The sequence below is a fragment of the Oryzias latipes genome, chromosome 16, assembly GCF_053564925.1.
Source record: "Oryzias latipes strain Hd-rR chromosome 16, Olatipes_Hd-rR_3.1".
Lineage (NCBI taxonomy): Eukaryota > Metazoa > Chordata > Actinopteri > Beloniformes > Adrianichthyidae > Oryzias > Oryzias latipes.
In genome coordinates this window covers 1,419,849-1,441,387 of record NC_136252.1, presented here as the reverse complement: position 1 = coordinate 1,441,387, position 21,539 = coordinate 1,419,849, and the positions used below count along the sequence as shown (strand labels likewise).

The 21,539-nt window shown below is 41.7% G+C and overlaps 2 long non-coding RNA genes across 4 annotated transcripts in view; one reads left to right on the top strand and one right to left on the bottom strand.

Annotated features, from left to right (window-relative positions):
- Positions 1-21,539, bottom strand: part of LOC144984466 (uncharacterized) — a 237,169-nt gene that overhangs the window by 7,839 nt on the left and 207,791 nt on the right. The gene's annotated exons all lie outside the window — the stretch shown is intronic.
- LOC111948969 (uncharacterized) lies at positions 9,663-11,511 on the top strand. Of its 2 annotated transcripts, none has more exons than XR_002874957.2 (3): positions 9,663-10,089; positions 10,618-10,652; positions 11,156-11,510. It is a non-coding gene; the product is annotated as an uncharacterized LOC111948969 (long non-coding RNA). The 2 variants fall into 2 exon arrangements; XR_013648289.1 differs by lacking the exon at positions 9,663-10,089 and adding an exon at positions 10,174-10,213 and having other exon boundaries at positions 11,156-11,511.

Sequence of the window (21,539 nt, the reverse complement as noted above, 5' to 3'; positions counted from 1 at the left end):
TCTCAAGCCTGCTTTCAATTGGTAATGGTGTGTGCTTCCGAAAAGCTCAGTCCTGATTGGCAGGAGAGGTTACCAAAGAAATGTAGACTCAGACCTATTTGGACTGATCACCGCTTACTGATGACATCTGGCTCCAAATGGCGACATCTATATTTTGTAAAAGATGGTGAATGAATTGACCTCATTTTGTTGAAACTGGAAGCAAGTCCATTTTTGGTCCAGTTCTCTTATACAATCAATGTTTCAAATCCAGTTTCTGAATATTGCTTTTACAATAGTCTTTTAAAATGATTTCATTAGATAATATTTTCTCTGATGACTAATAGCATTTTATTCTTTTTCTATATACATTTCAACTTAATAATTCTGAACTGTACTGAGCTTAGTCTGAACTATTCTGAATTTTGACTTTTTGCTTCAACATAGAATTTAGAAATAATTATTATTTGCCCCTCAAGTTCTGCATTTTGATTCTATGAGACCCAACCTCATTGCAGCCTTTTTTTGAATAATTCTTCTCCCCTTAATCTTCAGATGGTGATTAATTCTGTTTTTTTACTTTTAAAACCAGAATTTAGAAGAAAAAAAAACAAGATTAGTTTAATAATTTTGGTTCAGTTATGGGGGATAGGAAAGAGGGAAAAGGGAAATTGTGCTTTTCTTGATATACTATTTCTCCTTTTCAACAACCCCTTTAGACTGCAGGAGAGCACCCAGAGGTCTATTGTAATGTTGCATTAAAAAACAAACAAAAACAATAACAGTCTGTTTCTGCTGTGAATCAGCTTTAACTTCCATGTAGCAGAACAGTTCACAGTCATGACTCATTAACTGCATTCATATTCTGCTCATGCCACTGATAATGCATCCTCAAAGTCCTGCCTTATTAACCTGTAATTTTATGAAACGCATTTCATCTCATTACAATAATGAAGCCACCAGACCGTGGTTGTATAATGCTTGACATCAAAATAATAAGAGGCTTTAATCAGGATCCCAGCATAACAAGAGAGAAGTTGTAATTTTTATTCCTACAAAGTCACCCTTCATCCAGCAAACGCTTCTTTGGTTCTCAAGAGGTTCAATGCAACAGGAGATAACACTGGTAAAAACACTAAAATAGGTTTTTCATATCTGCATGTCTGGAACTGCCAGACCTACAAGCTTCAAACTGCTGGAGGCTCTGGGATGCAGGTAAATTACAACAGGAAATTTAATGGAGGTTCAAGAGTCATTTAATGAGTAACAACTGGATTTACTGAATTTACAGAAGTCCCAAAAATAAATGCAGTCAATGAAAGTAAGAAAACTACCCATAGCAAAGCAAAATTGAAAATTAGATCTTGTTTCTGTCACATTTACGTCTCCTAGACATAAATGAGAACTATTTGAAACTATTCTTCTCAAACAAGTCTCACAGTGAGCACTGTGTGAGATCTCAAAATTCTCTCACAACTGTCTCTTCTCCAGATCTCAGTAAAGAGGAAAATGAGACAGATTATGTTGCTCTCAAGTATGTCTCAACCTGATATCCTCCCTATCTCAGCTATTTCTCAGTGCTTGGTTCTGTCTCACATTGCTCAGTAATTTAGATCTAATTTAGCCTGTTTTTCATTGTCTCGGCAGAAAGAAAAATGAGAGTATAACAAGCTCTGAAATGAGTCTCATTGTGACATGACAACAGTTCATTTTGAGAAAATAATCATCTACATTCATCTTCTGCCGTTTTAACCATTTCGGGGTCACGGGGTTGCCAGAGCCTATCCTGGCAACTTGTGGGCGAAGGCAGGGGACACCCTGGACAGGTCACCAGTCTGTCGCAGAGAAAATAATCAATTATGGCGTATTTACGTAACACTTACAAGACTTGTTTATTTCTAGACATTTCATATAACTTAATTACAATTTGAAGAGAGAAAAGTTAAACCAATAAGACAGTCAGGATGTGGTAAAAAGAAATCTTTTTGAAACTTAAAAAAAAACAATGAAATTTCAGGACCAAGATATTATAGGGTGTCACAGAAAAAGTACAGACATGCATTTTCAGAGCATGTTGTTACAAGAGTCAATCGTGGTTTGTGGCTTCTTAATCCACAAATAGGTTTGTCTTAATACATTAAAACCTCTCAATTGTTTTTGGTAAATGAGCTGCAAACACTATGCCTGGCATAGATGTCAGGTCAAGAACAAAAACTTTACCCAAGATACAATTCAAAAAAACAACTGTACTGGCATAGTTTTCCAAAATGGGAACAACATAACTGCATGAACCATTAGTTATATTATCTTGCAGCAAAGAAAAATCTGCACCTTTGAATTCATGAACAAGAGCCCATTGGGCACATGACTGTTCGGAAGTAAGGAAGAAATCAATCTGCCAATATTTTTTTTTCCTTCACTAGAAAAAACAACAGTGAAATTGTTTCTTCTATTGCCTTTCCCATAGTGTTTGGATGTGAGAGAATTTGATAACTGGCGGCTGGGTAGCACGGTTGAGAGGCTACCATGCAGGAATCCAGCGTTCAATCAAAGAAGGGGATAAACAATGGTACTGGGTCAATTACCATATCAAAGGAGAGCAATAAACATCACCCAGTGAGGGCCCTTAGGCAACCCTTACAGCTACTGCCTTCCAGTCCCTATTGTGTCCTTTACATTTGAATCATCTGCAGACGCCTTACTCAAACCCTCTTAGAATCCCTCATTGAACATATGTCCATAATCATATGTCCAATCCCCCAAATTGGGGAGAGCTACGTCAAATGATTGAAATGGAGCATACTCAGCCTTGCCATGAAGTTCATTAATTAGGCTATCACGAGGATCTCCGGTGGCTGATGTGGAAGATGGTTCTTCGTTATCTCTGACAAAGTTGACAGTTGAAGCGCTCTCTCGTGCCACACTTTGTTGTTGTCACGGTGCTTGTCAGTTCTCCTCCCCCCTCCCAGCGCTTCTGCTCTGCTGATTCAAACCAGCTGATCTTCATCTCCTCATCTTCCTGCCGGCCTTCATAAGGGAGTTACTCACCAGTATCCAGCGCCAGTTCGTTATGCTCACTCCGGTGCTTATGTCTGGCCTTTTAGTCTTTCGTATATCCCATTCTTAATACTCTAATGACTTTGTTATACTTTAGCAGGATCTGCTCTGTTATTTAACATACTGTGCATCAATAGATCAGCGCTTCTCAATTATTTTTTGCAAGGCCCCCCCTAGGAACAAGAAAATGCCTCTCCCCCCCCCACCACCACATCCCCCCACACTCACCGCCGTGACTATAAATAAGATCATTATAAATAAAATTGTGTACGTATATCTAAAAATGTATCTTTTAACGTTAACAAAAGACAAAACAATATCAACTTTCAACAAATATTACCTTTATTTTGCCACACAGAAACCGTTATAGTCTGAGTTTAAGCTTAAAGTGCCTGACATAAGAAAAATCTGTCAATCCTTATTTAAACTAGAAAACATTTTGACCAACTGAACCATTAGATATTGAGAAAGATAATTCAGTCAAACAATATTAAATGTACAGTAAATTGATCTAATAACACAGCAGCCTCAATATTTTTAACATTTTTAGTCTGTAGAAATAGGTAAAAAACATTGTGCAGTTATTTTTTTCTAAATGATGGATTGTTTACTTATGATCTCAAAAAGTGCAGTTAATAAAATGACATTAAATGACATTATCAGAATGATATTAGTAATCAAAGGCATGCAATGATTCCACTACCCCTCCCCCTTTCCTTCTCACACGTGGCTCCTTCTCAAAGACAGGAGCAGCTGCAGGTATCAGGCTTACAAACTCTGATATGACAGACAGTAGTTCTCCGTTAAATTTGCGCCACAGGCAATTGCCCGTATTGCCTGTGCCTAAAACCGCAACTATTGCGCAACCCTCGGGGGCGCGCCCCACTTTTACTGGGTTAGATCAACAGACTAGGGTTGGGCGATTTCCCTTAAATTGGCAGTTGACGATTTTTACAGTAAAACAATGATATCGTCGGGGTGGGGCATTTTCTTTTTATTTTTCGTTATTATTATTTGTTATTTTACTTTATTTATTTTATTTTCCAACTAATGACTCATACGCGATAATCCAGTATAAACTGAGGGAAGTGACTTTAACAATAAAATACAAAAGAAGTAGTCTGCTCCTGCACTTGGACCGGTGGACTGAGCAACCGTGTCTCTGAGGAGACGGACTTTGTGTTTGAGGGGAAGGGAGGATGCTTTGTTACGTGTGCACTATGTGTGGGAGACTTCGGTCTGCCATCCGTTCCGCTTGGATTTGTGTTTCCAGTTGTTATTCCTGATGTATTGCTGATGTTATTCCCACATATTTACGGCCAAGATGCAGATTGCAGCATTTCCTGTATGGATTTTATGTTCATCCAAGGCTAAATGCTGTTAGCGTATGTTAGCCTTCTCATAGCCCTGGCTTCTCCCGGCTCCCTTCTTCCACAAAAAAAGCACTGACCACTCGTATTAAAAATAAAATGATGAGTGAACAGGCGCTTCATAATAATCGTAACCATAATAAAAGCACGTTTAGAGGATCATCTCGTATATTCCCAAGCTGCCAGATATCTATGTTTGTGGCAGCTCGGCTTGTGTACAGCGGGACTCATTTCCTCTTCCGGTATTTCAAACACTACTGCGTATGTGGCAATGATTTATTCCAACTGAAAGTGTGACCATGTGACCGTTTGTTATAATTAGAAAAAGGTTTTCTGGGCCAATGTACACGGTTGACTTCTAATCCGACCATTGACCCTGTCATGCTTCATCACTTCCATCAAGTGTCCTTTTCTATTCCATGGAGGGCAGTGCTGAGAGCAGAGTCTGTCCAGTTGTGTTTTCTGCGAAGGTTTGAATTTGCTTTAGAGCCCAAAATGTCTACTAGACAGAAGCAGTGGACACGCACGGGGATGGTGAGCGCCAAACACCAAATCTTTACGGCGGCTTCATGATTCACCTAGATTTTTCTGATAAAGGAAGTAAAGAAGATCAGCGGGAAATATTTTTTGTCCCTGACAGCACAACACTGATATAAACATTGTACCTCCGAAGACATACGTGTACTAGCCGGGTGGGGCTAACCATAACTAGCTAGGTCGCTACTAAACCATGCATCATCTTTAGTTTCGCAACATGGTGATGTCACTCTCGTGAGTTTTAACAGAGTTTGTTATTTCGGAAAGGAAAAAAGATTACATAACTTATGTTTAGTCGTTCTCCTTAACGCACTGTGTTGTTTCATCCCAGTTAAGTCTGCCATCCATATGAGCACATAATAATGCTGCTGGTTTTTCTTTTACTGATTATTGGCGGTAAGCACACACATATGCTCTGTCCTTAATCTCGTGAGAGTGAGTTGTTGCCATAGAGATGGGTCTTAAACCTTTTTGTTGATCCGTCCTTCTAAATTTTGTTAGTTTCGTGTCAAAATGTTCAAAACAGATGTCTTGTTAATTATTGGCCCAATATTTACTTTTGTTGCTATCTGACGAATCAACAGACTCTAATTTTTGTTCACGTTTCTACTGTAAATTATGTTAGTTGCCTAACCCGTGTTATACCACACCTGTCCTGTGGGGGCAGCACTATGATAATACATGATATTTAGCCTGTCGAAAAAGAACCCTGTTGCAAGGGAAAGTGCGGGAAAGGGCTGAGCTGACAAGGAATGACCGTTAGCTGTTGAAGCTGCAGTTTTTCCCCAACCACACAGAGACTAAAACGTTAACCAACATAACGTTGCAAAGAGGTTAACTATTTAAGTTATTAAAACCAAATGACTGATTGGATGGTGTAGGGTTAGATGGCATATAATAATGGTGTCTGTCCAACAAGTATTAAGCGCAAATTTTCTGGACGAGGCTGTGTCTGAATTCCCGCCCCTATCCCTTACTACTAAAAGAAGTATAGCGGGACTGTGTAGTGTCATGGGTTTCAAGAGCAGTTCAGACATGCCTGCACCTTTTTTTCTTTTTCTTTTTTGAAACGGTGAAAACAACGTAATCGATTTCACAAGTAAAAATCTAATTGAAATGAGTCATGAGCCTTTTTTGCGCCGATCATTACGAACCTACTGTCTTCTAAAGTGAAAAACGTTTTTTTTTTTAATATTCAACTTTTTTTTTGGCAAAAAAATTTTCAGAACCAAATGCATTGCGATTTATGGGAAATTGTAGGGCATTCGCTTTTGGATTCAGACACATCTATACAAACAAAATGGCGAACGCCCTTTAGTTTACCAGTTAATATTCATGCTTTAATTTTAACATATTTGAGAATAATGTTAAAGATATAGTTAAAACTGAAGTTACACCAAGCTCGTTTTAAAATAGTCTGTTGATATTGTTAGCTTGCTCTGATAAGAAAAAGTGACAGATGAGTTTATTTTTTTATTAACAAGATGAACAAGAAGGAAATGCCACCAAAGAAAAGGTTACGGGTTCCAACTCAGAAAATGCAGGACAGCGAGAAAACCCCTCAACCAAGTACTGTTGTTTCTTTTATATACATTTACTTTATGTTTTGGTGTAATAGTCATATCATTATGTACCAAATTGTTTCGAAATGACCTGTTATGAAATTATTTAGTGTGAAGGAATTTGTTTTATTATTATCATTGCTTAAATGTATTTGGTGAAATATATGTTTAAATGTTAACTCAGATTGACCTTTTTACCTTTTCTGAAAACAGTTCTGTGTGTTTGTTCATCTGCTTCTCATCCCCAGCTAGGAAGAGGGGGTTTTACGACACACTGTCCTGAGCTGATAAGGAATATTGTTTGAAGTTAGAATTCAACCAAAAGGGTCATTATACGACACCCCCTAATGAACTTTTTCTCTTTGTCTTGAATTGTTACCTCCCACTTGTGTTCTTAATAAAAGCAGCACGAGGAGAGGCAGACCTTTGAGGAGAGAAGCGTGGTAGACGTTTTCTGTCACTCTTGCTCCTCTCCCTCGTGCATGAGAAACTTGATTCCTGTTGTGGTTTGTTGTTTATAATTGTGTTTTTCTTTAATGTCTAGATGCATTTATCTGACATTTAGATTGAAGGGAAATTTTCTCTCTTGCTTTTTTCCTCCCTCAGGGTGTTTTGCATTTGTCAGATGGGAGGATGGTTATACTGACAAAATCTTGAGGAGCCTCGATATTTTGGCAAGAGATGAGGGTTCTGTAAAGCTACAAGATCTTAGATCAGGAGATCCTGTTTTAGCAAAGTGGTCAAATGGTAAATTTTACAAGGCCACAGTTGAATATATTTCTGAGGAAGATCAGTCTAAGCAGTCAAAAGGCCACCATACTTTACAGAAGTCTTTAACCTACTAAAAGAGAATGAGCCATTCTCATGCCACTCATCAGGGTCTGACACCATACGAATAAATAGGAGCCCACTGTTGGAAAATGAAGAAATCACAGCGCTGAATTGATCACCTGATGGGGTACATGCAACAGGCTGCAGCTCTGCTAAACTACAACGCAATGGGTAGGCTTGTTATAATGATTAAATGACCGGTGCCTGAGAGTTCAGAACTTTTTTTTATCATTAATTAATCAGATTTGACAAGGTTACGAACAAAACAAAAATTAACCGCATTTGGATAACTTATTATCCATTCAGTGATCATAGAGTTACTTCAGTTAGTAGTAGTTGAATGACAAATACAAGTTTTACTTGTATTTTTGTAGCATGTTTTATGCCCGTAAAATCCTACATATGTATGCTCTTAGATTTTATGATTCAAATTTCTAAACTCATTGAAATTCTTATAATTTAAGTAAGGGTTAATGGCTGACAAAGATTTCTCAAATTTAAGATGAGTAGGATTGTTTTGGTCTTAGTAAAATAGTTTTCAATGTTATTACTGGCCATACATAAAAACAGTAGATGTTGCTTTGGCCAATGTAGTTAGTTGGTTAGTATATTGGTTATTTGGATTCAGTAAGTCTGTAATTGTTTTTCATATCTATTCTGGTGAAGTTGTGTTTACAAAAATATAATTAAGGGTTCAATGTTATTTTGTGACTAACAGAGGGGGCACCACTGGACCATCACCCTACGGAGACCATACACGCAGCCCATCAACGTATGTCCTCAACACCTCTGGTCCATCACCCCATGGAGTCCTCACACTTAGTCAATCTACAAATGGCTGTTACAGCTCTGGTCCACCCCCCTATGGACACCATACCCAGAGATCATACACCCAGCCCAGCAGCACATGGCCATGACACCCCAGGTCTGTCACGCCATGGAGGCCAAGAACCCAGCCCATCACTAATTGACCTCAGCATGTCTGGCTCTTCATCTAGTGGAGGTAATGCAGCTGGTTCACCAGCTGATCGAGTCAATTCGCCTGACAGTGGAAGCGCAGCTAGCCTGCCACAGGTCAGGAGAGATGCAGGAAACACATCTGACCAGGGAAACATCCTTTCTGGACAGCAAGCACAAAATGCATGGACACCTTGTGATGGATGTAAGGAGGAGGTTGAAAGAATCCCACACGAATTGGAGGATTGGAGGATTGAAGGATTGATGAAGTCATCGCAAGAATAGGCAAGTAAAAGACATGTTTCCGCACAAATTATGCTGCATGCGGCATTTTGTATCAGGTATTCATACTTTGAAGCTTACAAGCCAAGATGTGACTTTTGACCATTTTTAAAAATATTTAGAGGGACTGTATCATGAAAAATGACATTGCCTTTCACTAAAGTGGTGTAACCAGTTTAAAGAGTACCTCAGTTTTTTTCTAATCCTTGCATTGTTTCTACTATTTCCTCTTTTTCAGATCCAGATCAGGTCAGAGAGCTTCAGACTCTTTGCAACCTCATTGGAGGGGCATCATGACAGCCCATCTTATTAGTCGTGTTTGACTGTTGCTCTCTTGTTTGGCATTAGCCTGACTACTATTGCTGACTGTTAAACCTGTTTGATTCATAATTATTTATCGCCCCCCCGGCCCGTATTCAGAATTTTTAACTGAGTTTTCCGACTTCCTATCGACTATTGTCTTAGATTCTGATCAAATTATAATAATAGGGGATTTTAATATTCATGTTGATGACCCTAGTGACTGTCTAGGAAATGCTTTTGCAGCTTTATTAGATGATTTTGGTTTCACCCAAAGTGTGAATGAACCCACTCACTGTCATAAGCACACCCTGGACCTTGTTCTAACCCATGGTATAGAGATCAGCCAGCTGAGTGTCCTTCCTCTTAACCCCATCATTTCTGATCACTTTCTGATTACCTTCCAGTTTACATTAGAACATGCTGCTGCCCCAGTGAATAAGAAACAGCTTAGAAGAACCTTAACTGACCGTTCTGTGTCTGAGTTTAAGCTCACAGTTCAACCAGTACTTAGTGACATTCTGAGAAAATACTATAAGTCCAGCTCCCATAGCATCAGTCCTAGTATAAATTGAGGCCAAACTTTATTAATTTCAATCATGTTTGAGAATCTTTGGCGTTGGACCGGACGGAAAAGGAAAGGAGGGAAGAAGAGAGAGGGATGCTAGAGAGGGGGGGGGGGGGGGAGGGTGATAGTGGGAGGGGGGGGATAAGACCATGAAGCAGCAAAGTTTACTGGTTGTTAATCATTACGGTAAGGCTCAAATGTAGTACAAAAAGGGCGGGACCTGTCCACACACACACACTGAAATATTATCAACACACCTGCTAGCTGTTAAAATGTCCACATGTCAACATGTACACAAAACAGATAGTGTTCACACACGCATACCTATGCCTTTAAACCAACTACACTGTAAACCCGAATAGTCCAATGAGCTCAAAAGTTTTATAATCACTGAACTCAAAAGTAACAAACAAGTTGAGTCAGCTTAAAACCTTTAAGCCGATTCAACTTTTGCCACAGTTATATCTTTATTGGACTAAAACATTTTGAGTAAATGAAACCTTGGAGTCAAAACTTATGAGTAATGAGACGTGATGACGTCATAACGTACGTCCATGAACGTGAACTCAGCCACAGAAGTCTTCAAGATGGCGGAGGTCTGATGCGAGTGGCAGCTGGCCCAAGTCGATAACGCACATACGTCTAGGTAAGTCGTATTATTTTATTTTTTATTATATTTTATGAGTTTTGCCTCTGTATTATATATTTGTTGCTTCTTTTGATGTTCCTTCTAGTATATCCTTTGTATTCATGACGTGCTCCACGAGTTTGTATGTATCTTCGAATATTTGTTCTGAATTAAACAGTTATGTATGTTTTGCACTATCATGTCATCAGAGAATTATTGCTTGTGGTTAAAAGAAGTTGTTGGGGCAAAGTTTCAAGTTTTACGTTTACCGAGTTGGTTGGCGCACAATTTAAATTATCTAACCGTTACTACTAGCTAGCTAACCGTTACTACTAGCTAACCGCTAGCTCTGGCAGAGCGGCTGCCACAGCCACATATACGACTCAGTGGGAATTGCCTTTTTTTCTACTACTTTTTACCATAGGCTCTGTGATTTGGTAATCGTTATGTTTTTGTGTAACCTGTATTTCACGTAGTAACCTAATAAATGCAAATGTGGGCTAAGCTAGCTGCCTTACGCTAACATGTTCTCGTATGTTCTTTTAGTGAACCGGCGGTGCGTTTGAAAAATAAGAGCGGAGGTAAGTTTTGATTGTAAATAACATGGCTGCAATATTTAAGACACGAGCAGCTCCCAGTCCAATGAATCCTCCGGCTATGGAGAACATTTGACCTTATTGACAAATTAAATTAATTATAAATAAGGAAAAATGTCAAAGCTACCTTAATGTTATGTAGCAGTTATAACTTTGTCCTGAATTGGGCTCGAGTTAGAGTACTAAATGTATCATATAGTTTGCTTAAGACTCAAAAAGCGGTATTTTGGCCACTGGTTTGGTTGTGATTTGTGTTTCATAATGTCAAATATTTTAATATAACTGTTTTGTCTCTTCCTTAAACATCCTCTGAAATAATATGTCATTCTAGCTAATGCACAAATATTAAAAAAATATTAATATGCATCCTAGATTACATATTGTGGACAGAGTATTGAGGCTATTGTAAAATGCAGCGGTTTTTCCAAGCTACCAGTAGCTTGAAAAAGCTTTAAATTGTGTTTAACATTTTAAATTTTTTTTTGTAGATGTGAGCTGAGTTTCATCGCATCACAAATGTCAACCTGCGAAAACCGTTTTATTTTGACCTGGACAGACAGACGCCACGGATGCTGATCTTATTGAGACAGAAGGCAGCACGAACCGGAAGGCTCTATGTGACTTTCTGCACCTCTATGATAAACAGGTGAGGTGTAACTGCATGGCATGATCAACATTATGCATTAGTATAGCTAAAATAAGGGGCTGACTTGGATCGGTTTATATTAATCACTGAGCGTTTCTAATTCAGTGAATGACTGTAAATGTTTACTTCACTGGAGAAAAAAACATCAACGTTGATCCCAATGCATTTGTAAATATGACTGTAATGTCATCCTATGTTTGGTGTATTTTTTTAAATAACTGTACAATTTTAAGATTATTAAAAAGATTAGATGAACTGAACTGAGCCAGACCAAAGGGTGCAGTCATTTGAAATATGTTTGCCATATTAATTTGCCTTTGTCTCTGTGCAGCAAGAGCAGAGGTGGTTAGGTGGAGGGAGGGGTGGGGTTTGGGTGAATAAATGTGATCCTGTTTTCAGATTGTCATGTTACAAAAGCTTTTGTTTATTTTTTGTGTACAGTGCCTTATGGAATCATGAGGACTCTTACAAGTAGTCTTATTTTGATTTCATTTGATTTTGTATTATATACGCTCTGTTCTTCCAGATCCTTTTCAAGCAATAAATCAATCTCTACATGACTTTAGTTAAAGATCACTGTATTGAATTAAGCAAATGTGATTTAAGTGACGTTTTTGTTTTATTTTCTGTCTTTTTAATCTATGCATTTCATCATTTCTGTAATGAGTTTGATAAATATGTGTAAATTCTTTATTGCTTTGACTACAATCCTTGAAATCATTAATTTAAATCAACTTTAATAATTTTCCTGATGTGTAATTTCTGACCTTCTCTTAAAATGTAAATTTCAGGTTGTAGTTTTTGCATAAAGTTTCCTTCCCTCAAATGATCAATTCTTTCTTTAATACTACACTGTTTTTTTTTCTTTGCAGATTAGTCACCAGAGGCAGACATCAGCAGCACCTCTGTTGGCATTCTGACCGTCAGCAACAACAATACAAGTTCAGTTCATATCTGTCCGCTCAGTACAGCAGTTGTGGTGGAAGATGAGCTTGTGGTAGGCCACATTCCTAAATGGGTATTTTTTTGAGCGCTAATGTTTGTAGGGAAAGGGCAGCCTAAGAAAATACAGTTTTATGTGGGAAAAGTGTAAAAAAAAAAGGCTGATTAACAATTTTTGCTTTTCTTGAAATGTAAGAATGCTCTTTTTTATAAAGTTGTATAAGGAAATGGTGTAAAAAAGATTAGTGCTCATTTTTTGCTTTTCTTGAAGACTGATTTTTTTTTTTTATGGCTTGTGCACTTTTTCTTAACACAAATTGTGCAGTGTTTTACATTTTCTAGTACCACAAGTTGTTCAAATGTACTTGTGTAAGGTGGTTCAAAAATAAACTTGCAATTACAATTCTGCCTCAGTTTTTCTTTTGTAAGAATGGCCCTGACTAAGAAGGACAAATAAGACTAGTTTAGACTTCAAATGATTAATTTTGAGTTGAGATATATTAAAGTTTTTTAGTTAATTAACTAATGTATTAAGGTTCAATAAATACAAAATATTCTAGTTCAGTAAAGTAAGAATCTTTAAGTTAGTTAAATAAAAAGTTATAGTTTAGTTTTAGTTAAATTGTTTTATTTTATTCAACTCAAAGATTTTAAGTTCAAATAACTTATACTTTTTAAGTAAGTCAGCTTAAAAATTATTATGTAATCTGTTTCCTCAAAAATTTTGAGTTCACTGAACTTATTCGGGTTTACAGTGTAGTGTGAAATCTTTCATTCATTCAATCACGCAAACTATTAGTGCAAAGGTGAGCTAACACCTGTGCTCAGGTGAGTGTTTATGTGCTTCTAAAATGGATGGTGGAATGTGAAAAGAAGGAGGAGGAGCGCCCAGCCACCCTCACACCCAGACCCCTGCCGCAGCAGCAGCGGCAGCCGGAACCCCCCAACGCCACACGGCAGCGGGCAGGGGACAACCGCCCCCCGGGCGACCAAATCCGTCACCCAGGCCAGGACCAGCAGGACCGCCGCGAGGCCCCCAGAGCCAGAGAGCAGGGAAGCACGGGGGAAAGAGAGCGGCGCCACAGCCCAACGCAGGGCCCCACCCGAGAAGGGCACCCACAGCCCCAGACGAGCCAGGACCCCCCAAGGGAGACCCGCTCCGCGCTCCAGGCAGCCACTTACCCGGCCCTCGGTTGGTCCAGGGAGGAGCAAAGCAGGGGCCAGCCACCCCCACCCCGGAGGGGAGCACCCCGGGGAAAAAGGGGGGCCCACAAGGGGTGTTGTAAACATGGCCGACCAGGCTCGGCCACTGTTGGAAGTTTGGCGGGGCCCAGCGCAAGGACCAGAACCCACCCCCAGCGACACGGACACCCCCGGCTCAGGTGTAATGTAAAACCCCCCACCGCCCGAGCCGAGAGAGTACCGCCGGGCCCAGGAGACCGGCACCCAGGGGACACAGCAGCCGCCGCCAAGGGACCCGTACCCCCCACCAGAGAAGGGGTAGGGCAAAATGTGTGTGTGCGTGTATGTGTGTTTCTGAGGGTGTGTGTGTGCATGTGTGTGTGTTATATGTTGGAGTGTATATTTTGAGGGGGAAGAGGTGTGTGTACTAAGGGGGGGGTGCAGTTAAAATTGGGGGGTAGGGCACTGAGGGGACATCTCCTGATTATTCACAGTGATGTCCACTCACCCTCCCCACCAAGGGGCCCTAAATGTCTAAGGTGCGGTTAAAATTGGCAGGTAGGGTGCTAAGAGGACATCCGCTGCTTGCTGGCAGTGATGTCCAAGCACCCCCCCCCTACCAAGGGCCCTACATGTCTAAGGTGCAAATAAAACCGAAGGAGGGGGGGCCCACTCCATATGGCAACCATGGGAGGGGTACCAATGCCAAGTAGCTCCCCCCCCAAGACGCATCGCAGGCTAAACCCCCCCCCCCCCACCCCTTCACCCTAATATGAGGTTATATGAGGAAGGGGGTAGGTTGGGGACAGCTGGTAGACTGTCCCCCCGGTGGTCAAACAGCCGTCCCCCAGCCCCCCCCCCCCCCCCCCCCCCCCAGCACAGGGGCCAGGCCACCCTAGCCCAGGGACCCCATCCCCCAAGGCGCCGAGAGAGGAGCCAGCAAGCGCCGCCCCCCCCGGAGCAAGCCCAAGCCCCCCCTCCAAGCGCCGGCCCTAGAAGAGCTCTGGGGCCGGCGCTTGAAAAAGACGCTGGTGTCACAAACGGGCAGATGACTGATTGACGACGACCTGCAGCAGCAGGCTTATTTGCACAGACAGACAGGATGACAAGTGGTGGTGGGTCGCGTCGGCTCACGGGTCGAGCCCAAAAGTGAACCCACGTGTCGGTGCACAATGCGCAATGTCATCTGATCATCAATCCCCATCTCATCCCATAACCCTCGAAGCCCTGTGGCGATGGGCGAGCGGCAAAGCGACAGGTGTGGGTGCACTGGAAGTCGTAGTCGCAACCCTGCACACAGGCGGCTCAGGCCATAGGGTCGTTCAAACGCTGCAACGGAGCAGCAGCGTGGTTCGGCTGCCCCCTGAGTGACTGAGCAGTCCTCTTCAGGACAGCACTGCTCACCTCCCAGCAGGAGGAACGGGCTAGAAAAGGTGCCCCAAACATTGCCTGCTCCATGTTCTCCTGGCCAGCATACCACGGCTGGCAGGGACCCCTTCACAGCGATCGAACAGAAAAAACACGAAATAAAAGAAAAACAACTCGCCTTACACTAGGCGCTTGGAATGTGCGCACTTTCCTGGACAGTGCTGCAAACAGCAGACCCCACAGAAGAACAGCCCTCATTGGCAGGGAGCTTGCAAGATACAACATCGACATTGCAGCTCTCAGCGAAATTCGACTGGCTGACCAAGGTGAACTATGCGAAAGAGGATCAGGCTACACTTTCTTCTGGAGTGGCCGTAGTGGCAACGACAGACGAGAGACTTAATCTTCACATTTTACTAAAGCGGCGGCCGCAAGGCGTGAAACCACCCAAGCGCATAAACATCTGTAAACTGAAGAGCAGGATAGTGTCAGAATCACTTGCCGAGCCGCTAAAAGAAAGCCTGGAGTCCACCCCGATGACCAACCTTGATGTGGAAGCAGACTGGGCTACCATACGCTCGGCTGTATACAACACTGCCACAGAGCTTCTTGGGTCCATAAGTAGGCGCCACAAAGACTGGTTCGACGAGAACAACATGGAGATTCAACATCTGCTTGTAGAGAAACACAAAGCCCTTAAGGTGCTAGATGAAGACCCAATGTCTGTTAGCAAAAAAGACACCCTGAACAATATTCGCAAAGTAGTCCAACAAAATCTACGCCAGATGCAAGACTCGTGGTTGAGGAATAAGGCTGACGAAATCCAGGCCTATGCTGATTGACATGACATGAAAAACTTCTATGCCAGTCTCAAAGATGGTTACGGCCCGACTTCATCCGGATCGTCACCGCTTCTCAGCGCAGATGGCTCAACCCTGATCACCGACAAGCAGCGCATACTAGAACGGTGGGCTGAACACTTTGACAGCATCTTGAAACGACCATCAACGATGAAGCCATCGATCGCTTGCCACAAGTAGAAGTGGATGACTCGCTTGACATGCAACCCACTCTTGAAGAGGTTCAGTCAGCAATCAAACAACTGTCTAGTGGCAAGGCGCCTGGCGCAGATACCATCCCAGCTGAATTCTTCAAGGAAGGTGGAGTGGCACTGTCGAGCAAGCTTCTCCAGCTATTTGTGACCATTTGGCAGACAGAGACAGTGTCACAAGACTTCAAAGATGCTTCCATAATACATCTGTATAAGTGCAAAGGCAACCGTCAAGCCTGCGACAATCATTGAGGAATCTCCCTGCTGTCCATCGCAGGAAAAATTCTCGCCAAGCTTCTCCTAAATCGTCTGACAGCGCATCTTGACCAAGGCCTATTGCCAGAAAGCCAATGTGGATTCAGGAAAAAGCGAGGAACATTTGACATGGTCTTTGCTGCCAGACAACTCCAAGAGAAGTGCCAAGAACAAAACATCGACCTTTTCTCTAGGTATGTCGACCTCACCAAAGCCTTTGACACTGTCAGCAGAGAAGACCTCTGGAAGATCATGGCCAAATATGGTTCCCCCAGTAAATTCATCACCCTAGTGCACCAATTCCATGATGGCATGAAGGCCAGAGTCCAGGACAGCGGCGAAGCATCCCAGCCATTCCCCGTCACCAATGGTGTTAAACAAGGATGTGTCTTGGCCCCAACTCTTTTCAGCCTCTTGTTCTCGGCCATGCTGTCTGATGCATTCAGAAATTGCGATACAGGAATTGTTATTCGTTACCGAACGGATGGGAATCTGTTCAACCTGAGGAGGCTCCAAGCAAAAACTAAGGTTAAGAAAAACATCATCAGAGAGTTCCTGTTTGCTGATGACTGTGCCCTCAACGCAACTTCAGAAGCTGACATGCAACACTGTGTTGATAGGTTCGCAGAGGCCTGCTCCAACTTTGGTCTCACAATCAGCACTATGAAGACCGAAGTCATGTACCAGCCAGCCCCAAGAAAACCTTACGTAGAACCAAACATCTACGTCAATGGCCAGAGACTAAACACAGTGGATAAGTTCACTTACCTTGGCAGCTCACTGTCCCATAGCGTTGTGATTGATGACAAAATCAACGCAAGAATTGCGAAAGCCAGTGCAACCTTTGGCAGACTTCAATCCAATATCTGGAACAGATGAGGCATTAGCCTATCCACCAAGCTGAAGGTGTACCGTGCCATCGTCCTCCCTATGCTACTGTATGCCTGCGAGACTTGGACAGTGTACCAGCGCTACGCCAGGAAGCTGAACCATTTCCACACCTTATGCCTCAGACGCCTCCAGGCCATCAGGTGGCAAGACAAGGTCCCTGATACCGAAGTCCTTGCCCAGCATCCATACCATCCTGATGCAGTATCAAATACGTTGGGCAGGCCACGTCGTCCGCATGCCAGACCACCCGCTGCCAAAGAGACTCCTGTATGGTGAACTGTTGCAATGGAAACGCTCTGTGGAATGTGCCAAGAAACGCTTCAAGGACACTCTTAAATATTCCCTGAAAGCCTTCAACCTGAACCCTGCCTGCTTTGAAATGGACGCCATGAACAAAAGCAGCTGGCACTCCCAAGTCCAAAGAGGCGCAGAATGGTGCGAAGCAAACTGGACAGCTGCTGCTCAATTGCAGCGCCAAGGCAGGAAGGCCCGTGCAGCTAATCCCCAAACAACCGCCTCCATTCCCTGCCCTCACTGTCCCAGAACCTTTCGTGCGCAGATAGGACTGACTAGCCATCTGCGCACCCACGCTCCCTGATCCAGATGATCTTAGATGGTCCTCGTCGATTATGATGGACGAACGACGATGTTCGGCCTAATGCTATCGCATTTTTCTTGTCAAACACCATGAACGATAAACAATCATTGTACTTGTTTAGCTTTTGAAAAGTCTGTGTGCTGCCCCCTTGAGCTTTAGCAAATTTAATTTGTCATTGATTTAATGTAAGTCTCATGTAATCACAAAAGTTTAGTATCACGCTATGCAGCTTCAGTAGAAAAGCCCCGCCCATCTTTGAATGACAGACCATCTTCACGCCTCTTGCACACCCATGCCTGTCTATTTTAATAATTTTGGCTGTGGGTGGAGTCAGGCTCCAATCCTAGCACTTGTTCTTTAAAGACACCCTCTGATGAAAATCAAGTTTTTAAGTCTTTCGCATAACGGGACAAGTATAAAAAACTCATTTCATTTTTTCAGAGTATTTCTGCATTTAAATCGTTGTCAATCAAACCGCTGAATAAAACCCGTTTACAAAAAAAAAAACCCTGTTGTGACGTCTAGACGGTTCCACAGAGACCCGAGCGGTGCCTGCATGCCTGCTCTAACCAAAAGTATCTGCTTTTCTACAGTCCTTGTCTCAATGGCCATCCCTGGGTTTCTGCATAGTGGTGTTGAACTGAGACGGTTTTCACTGTCTAAGCTGCGTCTGAGTCTAAACTGTTTGGCTGGAACGGTCATTTTTGCTGTAGCCCTGATGTTAGGTTAGCTCCTAGTGGCTATCAGAGCTAGCGGGAGGGCCGACGGAGAGATGCTCACAATGCCCCGCCCATCCAGAGTAGTCCTCAAGGGAAACGTTATAAAATACACATTAAATTTTGGTTATAACATCAAATATATTCTGTAGTTATTTTTAAAAACGTCATAATTATGATTTAAACACCACTGGGAATACATTTACAAAAAAAAAAAGATCAAAGGAGGACTTTAAAGGTTTAAAAACATTTTTAATGTCATTAAAGGCTCACACATCTGTAAGTGTACAAATCTGTTTATTGCAGATCAATAAAATGGATTGATTTGGGTCTCCAAGAACCAAAAGACGACGTATCAAGGCCAAAGTTGCAGAGCACTTGCTGATGTTGGAAGATTTGCATACAGATAATTTATCTTCAAATGGTGATGAAATTGACTGTCGCATTCCTCATGACAATTTGGATGCTTGTGCCAATGAAGAATTGGATTCTGAATGGATTTGCACTGATGCCACTGAAGAATTTGACATGGATGTCAGTATTGAAAGAACCAAAACTCTGAAAAGACAACTGGCTGATTGGGCTGCAAAACACAATATTTCACATAGTGCACTGTCAGAGCTCTTGCAGATTTTAATCCAAAATGGTCTGGATTTACCTAAGGATTCAAGGACTCTTTTGTCAACCGTAACCACTTATAAGATCTGAGAAATTGGAGATGGCCATTACTGTCATCTTCGATTGTCAAATGCAATAATTTCACAGTTGTCATGTAACTGTCATCTTGAAACAAGTACCATTACCCTTTGCATTAATATAGATGGATTACCACTTTTTAGAAGTTCCAAAATGGAGTTGTGGCCAATTCTGGCAAAAATCAAGGAAATTCCAAGGGCTGGAGTTATTATTATTGGACTATATGCAGGACCAGCAAAGCCGAAGTCTGTTGAAAAAGACTTCATTCAGGACTTGAAGCAACTTATTCAAAGTGGTTTGGATTACAATGGAAAACATTATCACATTGCACTTCCAGATGCCTTCATCTGTGATGCACCTGCCCGGGCCTTCTTGAAATGTACCAAGGGTCACTCTGGATACAGTTCTTGTGAACGTTGTACAGAGCATGGGATTCGCATTGATAATAAGGTTGTGTTTCCAGATTTGAAAGCACCACTAAGAACATTCCCAGTTTAGTCTCATGACAGATGAAGACCACCATCATAGTGTTTCACCACTACAAGACCTCAGCATTGGTATGGTGTCAAGCTTTGTGCTGGACTACATGCATCTGGTGTGTCTAGGGAATGTTAAAAAACTCGTGAGCTTGTGGATCAAATGGCCTTTAAGGTGCCGGGTCTCTGCAACCACAGTCTCCATCATCTCTAACTACTTGAAATCAAGCAGAGGACATCTGCCACGGAACTTTTCGCGTAAGCCCCGATCACTTATGGAATACAGCCAGTGGAAGGCCCAGAATTCCGTCAGTTTTTATAGTACACGGGGCCTTTGGTTCTACGAGGACGCTTGCCTTCACGATTATACAAAATTGTCATGCTACTGTCAATAGCTAGGTGAAAAATCAATACCTAATGAACGTCAAGAGGAATTGAAGAATAAGCCTCAAAATGTGCATGTCCAAGATCCAACCCTTCCACACTTGCCTCCTTCTATCCAATACAAAACATAAATTCATGAAAGAAAAATTATTTCCTGCTCTCAAGGCAACAACTGTTTTGATGTTGGGGGCAAAGTTGCTGCTGTGAGGAATGTTATCCAAGCTTTGTCAGGAGATGTGTATGCTGTGTGCCAATTTTATGAGAAACAAGAAGGCTTTTTCAATTACCCTATAAATTCATCTTGTGTGGGGATAAAAACAGTGACACAACTATCTGATACACTCCATGGTGTGGCTTTATCAGTCTTAACAAGAAAACTTGTACTTCTTCCTTTTCATGATGGTTGTGTGGCTTTTGAACAATTACATGAACAGTCCCCATGACTCTTGCAGCATGTCTGTCTTCAGCATTGTGGAGTTTCAAGATGAAGAAACAAGTCAAGGACAGCGCCTTATGGATATAATCCCTTCTTGTTGGTTCACGGACGAGAATAACACAGATTGTTCTTGACCTTCCGGCTTGAATATTAATGTTACCAAAGCAGTGAAGCAACAAGTCCACCCAGACACATCATGGAAGACATGCTGTGTGCGTGTACTTGGACAGCCAGGTAAGAAAATATGACTTAGATTTACAGAGAGAAAGAAGCGCTGTTAAAATTCAGATTGCGTTTTTCTTTCTTCTTAATTTTGAAGATACTTATTCAAGTGCAAGACGCAAACTCGTTCGAGCAGAGGCTGCATCTGATCTTCAAATGGACTGTGATGTTCCAAAGAAACGTCAAAAAAGGTCATGTAAAATTTGGGAGATTCCACATACTGTAATTTGCTTTGCAGCTGATAGTGTTTGCATAAATTGTCAACAATAAGAACCAAACATGTCCTCCCTGTCACAGCTGAAATAATGACAAAAAAGCAGATCTGCCAGATCTGCCAGGTGTTAGGTGCTAATGATTGGCTTTTATTGATAAATGTGACCGTTTTATAAAATGTTGCTGCAAGTTGTTCCCAGAATCCTTGTAAAACTCAGCAGGAAAGCCATCAGGCCCTGGTGCTTTGCCATTGGGCATTAGTAATAGGGCTTCATGAAGTTCAGACAAGAGTGATTAGTCTAAATTTGTGATTTGATCTTCATTTAAGCTGGGTAGTTGATGCTTTGCTCTGATGGATTGATATGTGATGTGTATAAGTTTTTTTTTTTTTTTTTTGAACATATTTTTTATTCAAACTTTTGCAACAGAGCATTACACACAGTGTTCTTCATGGTTCCCACAATAATCAACCTGAATACAGTGGGTACATTTAAACAAAGATACACACAGGAAGTTGACTCACTGTAAGACTCTTCACCTTAAACAAAAATATAAAAACTAAACATGACAGCCTTTGACTAGCTAGAGGTATTATCAAGCTGATGACAGTATCAATGATTTTGCTGGGCCCCATCTTGCATTAAAGTTTTGCATTTGATGTCTTAATAGGAAAGTTATTCTTTCCATTTGATTCCATTTATTCTGGAAGCGAGGACTGACCGTGGACCCACTGTTCTGTCAGTGGGTCCACAGTGCATGAGGAATGTAGCAGGTTGATATAAACATGCTGTGCCAT